Genomic DNA, 8,327 nt, shown 5'->3' with positions numbered 1-8,327 from the left:
AAGCTAATTCGCAAGGCGTGGTATTCTAGATATGTCAAAACTAAGCTAGCCGCACGTGTTTGCATTGTTAGAAAAATACCCGTACTCTACATACACTGTTTCTAATCTTTTGCTACATTTGGTTTAATCCCCATGCTTCCACAGCACAAATAGTCGGAAATGGTTTTGATTATCCATAATAAAATAAAAGAAGTAAGAAAGCTTAAATTTATTGTTAAAGCTCTAATGAATACATCAAACTGCGGTCGAATCAATTCATTTATTATTTGCACATGACCTCTGTATATTTGATACATTATTCCTAAATACATTGAAACATATGTATTTATAATGAAATATCATGCAATGGGCTGTGTAAACTATAAACTATAATTTCTATCAAATAGCTGCTTTTATGTCAACAGGGCTTTGAGACTCAGTTAAGTTGGATCTCGATTTTTGCCATTGTATGTAGGACATTGGGTTACAAGAACAAATGCGAATTACGAAGAACTCCGTATTAGAGATAAGGATATTTTAGTTCAAGTATACCTATACACAGAAATCCGTATGTGAATATACTAAAACCTCTGTGTTTATTGTAAAAGTCTAGTTTCAAATATGTGCATATATGTATATACACATGCATGTACATAAATAATTGTCAAGAAATTAGAAACACTCGCAACTTATCGCAAATAGAGTAAAACGTAAGGTTAATAATATACAAATTACACAAGCGCACCATAAAACATGGCAAGGGTAATCCTAGTGGAGTGATTGTACAAACTGAAGAAATATACATTTACATATACATGATATAAATTAATAGACTAGAAAAGGTTATTTAGAGAGCTTATCTAATTCCGATCTTGTCACAATAGATCATTAACATAATCAATATACGGTTAAAGCTGTATTAGCTACATTCACTATTAGAGATAATATTTTTTATCCATTTTTATAGTTATTCAATTTCTTGTACAACAATTTTTCAAATTTCACCGCAAAATGCCCAACGAGTTCTCGTAGTGCAAATGCGAGTCCAATTACCTTACAGATGGCATTAAATTGATTTTTGCCTTCTCGCGTCGAGTTATAAATACAGAGAAATCTCAATGTGAGCCCATTTCTACAAGATTTATTGCAGTGCTATATTCGTAGATGTACATGTTATTCTATATTATATACTGCCCTAAATTTTAAACACACAGCACAACAATGGCTGAAAGCACAATGGCAAGAAGAGAGGAGCAATCTGCATCTTAATAAATCTTTTCTTCTGCATACGTAGCGGAGCGATGTCACGTCGGAGGATATGTACTAGTGGATCACTAGGTGGGGCACAGATCTGAAATATAATTATGTTAAAAATCTTCAACATCTCTTACAGAAGGTTGGTACGTTGCCAGACCTTACATACCAACAATGAATATTCATAGAGGCTTTATTCATAAATACTTACAAAAGTAAGCTAATATTTTACCCGCAATTGCTTCTAACTGATAACTTGATATGATAATATCCCCACCCGCATACATCTACTTCTACTCCTACTCTACTCCAACTCCTACTACTACGACTACTCCTATTCCTACTCCGACTTCTACCACTTCTACTTCTACTCCTACTACTCCTACTCCTGATCCTACTCCCACTTCTACTCCTGATTCTACTCCTATTCCTGATCCTACTCCTACTCTAATGAATATAAGAAAAATGTTATACTCACAGTGTACAAGTCCTCGTCATCCTCGTCCTCCTCCTCGCCCACCTCGATCACCCGCAACCACCGCGAACTACCTCGGGTTATACCTTGAATAGTAATGAATATTTTTAGTATAAGAACACATGAAAAATATTGTTTAAGGATCAATATAAATAATTAATTAATTAATAATATAATCAATTTTATTAGCGCATTTGAAGCTACTGAATATGTGCTTGCACGAAAAATGAATTGAAATAATTTATTGTAAACGTGACAAGTTTGTAATATTTCAGATGAAATATAATTACAATTGCCATCAAATATTATAAAAGTGTTTTACTCACCGAGCACAAATCCTCGTCCTTCTTGTCCACCTTGTTCTCCTTGTCTTCCTCGTCCTCCTCCTCGTCCACCTCGTCCTCCTCCTCGTCCACCTCGTCCTCCTCCTCGTCCAGCTCGTCCTCCTCCTCGTCCACCTCCGACCACCTCGGGTTATACCTGGAATAGTAATAAATATTCTTAGACTAAGACTATATCAAAAATATTATGTAAGGATTATTATAAATAATTCATTAATCATTACGTCATTAATTTTATTAGCGCGTTTAAAGCTACTGAATATGTGCTTGCGTGAAAAATGAATTGAAACAATTTATTGTAAACATGACAAGTTTGAAAAATTTTAAATACAACATAATTACAATTGCCATTAATTATTATGAAAATGTTTCATTTACCGTTCAGAAATCCTTATTCTCCTCGACTTCCTTGTCCTTCTTCTTCTCATTCTCCTTCCTGTCCACCTCCGACCACCACCAACCACCGCCAACTACCTCCAACGACCATCTACGACAACCTCCCGTTATACCTTGAATAGCAATCAATATTTTCAGTATAAGAACACATCTCAAATGTTGTGTCAGGATTAATATAATTTTCCCGACACATTTTACCAAGAAGATCATGCGAAAATTGTAAAAAATTATGCAAATTTTATTAGTGCATTGATGACTACTGAATTTGGTCTTGCGCGAAGAATAAATTGAAATAATTTATTGTCCACAAGACAAGTTTGAAAAATTTTAAATATAATGTAATTGCAATTGCCTCTAAATAATATAAAAACGTTTCACTTACTGTGCAGAAATCCTCCTTCTTGTCCACCTCTCGTCCCTGAAGTCGAGTTCCACCGGGTAGCCGACCTGGAACGCAGAAACTACGGAGCGCATGTCCTGGAAGTCGAGTTTCACCAGGTAGCGGATCCGCAGCACAGGATCCAGGAGGTTGAGAACCCGGTCTTCGAAATGTGCTGAACGCGATTCTCATCCGTCCGCTCTACTGCGCGGTTGTTTCCAGACTGAGAAATCGGCCAGCTGGTTTTAGATCGATGACAACAAGAGAAAAAAAATTTTGGGTGACGTCACTTTCTGAACATCCGAACATCCAAAGTTTGATTTCGAACTTTGATACTATTTATCATGTATCATGATGTATGATGTATGATGATATGATATGGTGTATAATGATTTCAGTTTCTACGTTTCAGACAAGAAATACGCACTTTATCTTTCCTGCCGATTCCACGCTCAAGCGGCTAGGCCCTTCGATGATCAGCCATTGACTAAAGATATATTCTTCTTCAGTTAACGGGTCAGCTAATAACGCAACTGTTCTGCGACAGTTGAATGATAAAAATGTTTGCTCGTACCTTTCAAATGTCTTCAAATACACTGGAAGTTTTAAGAATCTTCGTTCTATCTCTCCCCATCAAAAAACGAAAATCGCCGACAATCACCTTTTTAGGTCTTTAAATCAGGACAATGCATTAAATACTGTCTCATATATGGAGCATCCATTTCATCTCGATCAAAATTAGCACATCCCTAATGTATTACAGTTACTTCGAATTTTTTTCCATGGGAACACTTGTCGAAAAACAATTCTGCTTCTCCACCCAACGTAGATACTTCACTTGCGACTAGCCAAAACAGCGTTTCGATTCGATGCCTACGAAAATTCAAGATCGAGAGAGCAAATAAAAATTTGTCGCAATAATTATGAATATCAATGTTATGGAATACATCGAGCGCGTGTCGAATAGAATCCCATTTCGAAATGAATAATTCTTTTACTTTCATATTATAGCCGATCATTATAGATAATCTACTTTATCTCCAGGAAAATAATAAAATTCATAGTGTGCCTCACATATTAATCGTAAATGGATCATATGTATTAATATCGTACATGGACCGTATATACATATATACTTTTTGGTCTCTGCATCAGAGTTACATTTGATTATTATTTATGATTTATGTATACAATCTTTTCTCGGGTACCGATACTTCAATTGAATCACTGTTTTCATACGAATTTTGGAAGAAATTTATTTTTAATAATCATTTCTTGTATCGCCGACAAATCGGTAAGTACACACAGGCTGAGTACTGGCTTGGGCTTACCATTGCGTAGACTGTGTTACTGGGAAGGTGAATGCAGCCAGCATCGCGTCAAAATCGGTAACTCTCCGATTTTCTGCAATAAGTTCTCAACTCTATTGTTGGAACATCTCAGGGAGCGCAGGCGCACGACGATTTTCGGTCGTCAGACCAAAGCCCATTGGGGCAACTGTCTTTATATTCTTCAGTCAACGTAGGAGGTGATCGGAGAAGGTCGAGGAGGACGAGGACGCCGAGGTGGACGAGAAGGACGGAGTTGGTTGGAGGTGGTTGGAGGTGTTTGGAAGTGGTAGGAGCTAGGTGGTAGACGCCGATATGAGGTGGTAGGGGGTGATTGAAGGTGTTCGGAAATGGTAGGAGGTGGTTGGAGGTAGTTGGAGATGATCGGATGTGGTTGAAGAGGACGAGGACGACGAAGCGGCGGAGGAGCAGGAGGAGGAGGAGGTCGAGAAGAGGGACGACGTGGACGAGGAGGACGAAGGTGGTCTGAAGTGGTCGGAGGTGGTCGACGGTGGTTTGAGGAGCTCGGAGGTAGTTGGGGTGGTTGGCGATGGACGCGGTGGTCGTCGGAGACGGTTGGTGGTGGATGCTTCACGCTACTTCTCACGGGGATGATCGAGCTGATCGACATTTCTCAGTTGCAGTCGACAAGTAGTCTTACTTATTCGCTTTGTACCGACTTAATCTCAAGCTTCCATACGGACACTACTTTGGCTGCTACGAATGTCGGTGCGAGCCCGTTAGGTAGAGTCGAAAGCCCGTTAGAAGCGACAAAAAATGCGACAGTTTCAGTTCGATTTCAGTTCATGCAAAATACTTTGACTCTAGTGGAAATATTCGAAGGTCAGTGTATAGTACTTGTACAAGTTGCTCAATGGTGCAAAGGTCGGAGGCAGAGAACGGATGCAAGAGAATGATTGACCATTGTTGGAAAAAAACCAACTATTGAATGAAAACAAGTTAATACAGTCGACCTTACCTACCTCAAGCGAAATATGAAAAACTTTCTGTGGAACAGTTACGATGTAGATTGTGAGTACAATTTAGGATGCGGCCTGTTATAGGTGCAATTCACTTGTGCAGAATACGATATACGATGCGTGATGTTACATTGTCTGTATTCTACGTAACCTGTGATACAATAGAAGAAAACTCAATTTTCAACGTACCTCCATCATATTTTCTCAACACTTGTTCGCTGAGTGTTCTATATCTCTTCTTCGCACTCCCAAGGATCTGAAAAGTCTAGAAAGGGTCGTACAAGTCCCTTATGCGACCGAAGATGTAGAGCTCGTGAATATTTTGACGAATTCGGACACAGCCAAAGTTAATTTTTTAATGCATTATACCGACGTACCTTTTCGTGAATGAATAACAGTGAGCAGTCCGAATACGCTGCAATCAACGTATCCTAAATTAGAGCCAGAGAACAAAAGTTTCGCTATCTGACTTCTCTGTTGTTATTCCTACGCTGTTTTTGATCTTTTCTCTGCGTTTCTCGGGGATCCGCTTACTCTGGGAAAGGTGTCACAAATTTTATTCTGCAACGGAGAACTTTTCACTCCAGAAAATAAGACTAACCCGTTTGCTTTTGCAATCATAATTTTGAAAAATTTGAGAAGAGCTGATATAGATTATTGTACAAGTAATGTAATAAGTACAAGTAATGAAATATTAACATCGATCAATAAGACATCAATCATTATAACAACCTGGATAAAAATATCCATTCTTTGCGAATAATCCAGTGTTAATTTTTTTTCACGCCAATTATTTAGAGGCCTACATTTTCCGTTACAGGGTGAATATTCTTTGTAAAATATTTATTGGATATCCAATAATTTCGTTCCAAGTTCGTACCTGTGAAATAATTTATCTTGCATAATGGTATGCAAGTTTTCTCGATTAGCACTAATCAAATTTTCGTATTATCTATTAGCTCCTCTAGATCCCAGATCCTTTTCCCATACTTTTACATTTACCTTGAACCCTGCATCGTTCTCTGATCATCGCTTCGCTGCCTTGGTTCTCATACTACATTATCAAAATGCTCTTTCTACTGGCAAACTACCTTTCTTCCATATCTCTCTCTCGCCCGCTCTCAAGTCATCTTTCATTCATCGTCAGCCAACATCTAGATTCCTCTCTGAAATTTTTTTTCTAACAAACAATTTCTCCTCCATATCTTTTTATTGCACTTTCCATGTCTTTTACAATAAATCAATTATATAATCGTACACATTTTACTTCAATTAACTTTTTAATACAGGTTCCACTCATTTTCTTCTATCCTTCATATGCGCGCGTAGTCGACGTTTGGCTAATCCAAAGTAGGCCGTAATAACATGACGGCTGGGTGTCGATTCGGTCATGGATAACAGCCCTTCGTGATGACAAACATCCATCCTGTATCATGTGAATAAAAATTTTGTTTCATTAAAAAAAGCTATATGTAAATGTAGAAACAGAAATCAATATATCTTCAACTTGTTTTTGTCCTATCTGGACCTTCTGAACCGCGTTGATGTATTGATCAAATCGAAATTCTAATGCATCGACGAACCATTGCATTGCCGGCAAGTATTATCTTTCTCGTGAAAAGTTAATATCTGTATGGATTAATAAAAATGCTATAGCTTCGTGTAAAGCGAAAGAATGAATTACAAACATGCATAATCATAAAATCTATCGCTATATATGCGTTATTTCACGATGCGTAAACCGTAAGAAAAAACCGTCGATAATAAAAAAACACCGTCAAGTCGACGCAGCAAGGCTCGACGAAGTATTGCAAGAATCGTATTAATCAGACGTATATTTTTTAAATCAGGGTGAATGATTTAGGCGCCTTTCTCTCGTTTCAGGGACTCGAAGCTGCGTTGACGACACTCGGTACCCGCGGCACCCTTGGCTTGGTATGTTAATTAACAGTATAAGCTTTCGAAGGGATTCAAGAAAGGGGGATAAGCGGGGTGAGTGCCTTTATATAACTAATTAGTAGGCCCGGCATTCAGACTATTTACTCGATTTTGCTTTGCTTAGGCCTACCCGACACTGTCTCCTTCCACCCCGAGGCCCGGCATCCCCCGAAAGATCTCTTGTTTAACCGAGTTTGGCTTAGCTCAACCGTTGATTATATTGCGCGAATTACTTTCGTCGATTTCATGCCTCATTTCTCCAATCCGAGCCGGTCCAATGCGGAAACAAAACCCTTTCTCCGCAGCACGTGAAGCCAGAGTGCTCTAATCAATGTTAAAAATCGCTATTGCCGGTTCAGTTTCTGCTGTCCCTTAACTCACCTCGTATTTTGTTCTCGCCGGTCGAACCAAATTTCTTTTTCCATTTATTGTCGCAAAACGCATTCACCCTTTTTGGTTCTTTCGCTACAGCGTAACTTCGACGAAAGAAATTAACCGCCGCGTAAAAATCTAACAAGTCTGCGGAGGGTGTAAATTGAGAACGCCAAGTGCACTGGTTTTAATCAGTTCATAAAATCGTCGAGTCATAGCGAACCGACTCTTATTTCCCGGCTGAGGTCGGCTTGTAGAGGGTCAGCAACTTCCTTCTCGGAATAATGGCTCCTACACATGAAACAATCTCATGTAAATGTTAATCAAGACTTATAATTCACTGGAATATTCTAATTCTCTGACAGCAACGAAATCTCGGTACAGTTCGTTGCGAAGATCACGCGTTGTCTGATTTTCAAACGTTTTCTCTAATTTTTACTGTTTCATGTAATCAATTTCAACCGTATAGTTTTACATCGGTGCAGTTATTACTGCGATTAGTCACGAGTTTTAATATCACGGTGTATGAATTGCTAATATGTAGCTTGATTATACGAAACAAGCAGTATTTGATTACGATACTAACAAAAAAGCAAAAAAAAAAAATAGAAAAACTCTTTTTTCATGTCATACTTGTCATCGTTCCAATTGCTCAAACACCGTACAAATTGGTTACTTACAAATAAAATCTAGGGTACATAAAATCAAAGTTATCGTCGTATCGCTCGAATCGGTCAGTAAGTTCAGTGCGAGATATCTACATACGTACGTATAATACGAGGGCAAAACTATCGAACAGTATCAATAGCAGCATAATACCATAAAAGGTATTGTTTTCTCCCGCAAGTCGTATAAGTTTTGTGAATTTCGTTCAATTCGGGGAAT

The 8,327-nt window shown here is 38.3% G+C and overlaps 2 long non-coding RNA genes across 2 annotated transcripts in view; both read right to left on the bottom strand.

The window, feature by feature from the left end:
- Window positions 1–1,312: 1,312 nt before the first annotated feature.
- Window positions 1,313–2,054, bottom strand: LOC124184289. Its single transcript, XR_006871154.1, has 3 exons — window positions 2,035–2,054; window positions 1,712–1,794; window positions 1,313–1,330 (listed from the first exon to the last, which is right to left on the bottom strand). It is a non-coding gene; the product is annotated as an uncharacterized LOC124184289 (long non-coding RNA).
- Window positions 2,055–6,309: 4,255 nt separating this feature from the next.
- LOC124184287 overlaps window positions 6,310–8,327 on the bottom strand; it is a 60,413-nt gene continuing 58,395 nt past the window's right edge. Inside the window, exons 2-3 of the long non-coding RNA XR_006871153.1 lie at window positions 6,661–6,761; window positions 6,310–6,558 (exon numbers count right to left, since the gene is read on the bottom strand). This is a non-coding gene — a long non-coding RNA (uncharacterized LOC124184287). The remainder of the gene's footprint in view (window positions 6,559–6,660; window positions 6,762–8,327) is intronic.

This window comes from Neodiprion fabricii, chromosome 6 (assembly GCF_021155785.1).
Source record: "Neodiprion fabricii isolate iyNeoFabr1 chromosome 6, iyNeoFabr1.1, whole genome shotgun sequence".
In the NCBI taxonomy this organism is placed as follows: domain Eukaryota; kingdom Metazoa; phylum Arthropoda; class Insecta; order Hymenoptera; family Diprionidae; genus Neodiprion; species Neodiprion fabricii.
The sequence above is the reverse complement of the archived record's forward strand: the minus strand, read 5'-3'. Positions and strand labels throughout refer to the sequence as shown.